The 693-nt window shown below is 53.2% G+C and overlaps 1 pseudogene; it reads right to left on the bottom strand.

Annotated features, from left to right (window-relative positions):
- Positions 1–542: 542 nt before the first annotated feature.
- Positions 543–693, bottom strand: part of LOC102869914 — a 28,358-nt pseudogene continuing 28,207 nt past the window's right edge.

Raw genomic sequence — 693 nt, 5'->3', positions numbered from 1 at the left:
CGGGATCCAGCTGGGCAGCCTTTCTTGGGACAGGGCCCTCTGGTGTGCATTTCTGCCAAGTCCATGTCGGATCCTGGGGTAAGGGGAGCAGCCTCCAGCCAGGACTGCCGCCCCACCTGCCCTCCGGTGTCTCTCATTTCACGCACCAGGCCCTTGGCCACGTTGTGCGAACCTCCAGACGGCCCTCTTGTGGGCACTGGCGCCGCCCAGAAGCGGCTTTGCGGCTCAGAGTCCAGCAGAGCTCGTGGTGCCCTGCTTGCAGCAGGATGGTGCCAGAAGCTAGAACCTAAACTCTTCACGCTCTTGCTCGTATGGGTGCCGTCCCAATTTCGAGTTTTGTTGGCTTGTTAAAACTGCTTCTGGAAGCTTCTTACATTATCTCCCAGGTCCACTGCTAAAATTTCAGAGAAAAACTTAGGAATAAGTGTAGCCTTCAGTACTCCTTTAAAAGAATCTTTAAAAATAAAAAAGAAACAAAAATCCCAAACACCCTATTTCTTCAAATGAAACCCTTTTAGAACAGGGGCGGCAGACGGCAAGGCTCACCGCACGTCACCCCATGGAGCCCGCTCTGCGCGAAGTGTGGAGTTTCTCCTGCTAAAACGTAGTCCCCTTTCGACAGAAGAAAACAAAAGAAAGAATAGAGGAAAGGGCTACTCTGAGCTGAGGCTCTTCCTCCCGCCCTCCCACTCC

The sequence above is a fragment of the Elephantulus edwardii genome, unplaced genomic scaffold, assembly GCF_000299155.1.
Source record: "Elephantulus edwardii isolate Elephantulus edwardi_28Jun2011 unplaced genomic scaffold, EleEdw1.0 scaffold00172, whole genome shotgun sequence".
NCBI classification, from domain to species: domain Eukaryota; kingdom Metazoa; phylum Chordata; class Mammalia; order Macroscelidea; family Macroscelididae; genus Elephantulus; species Elephantulus edwardii.
This window is presented reverse-complemented; position numbering and strand designations above follow the sequence as displayed.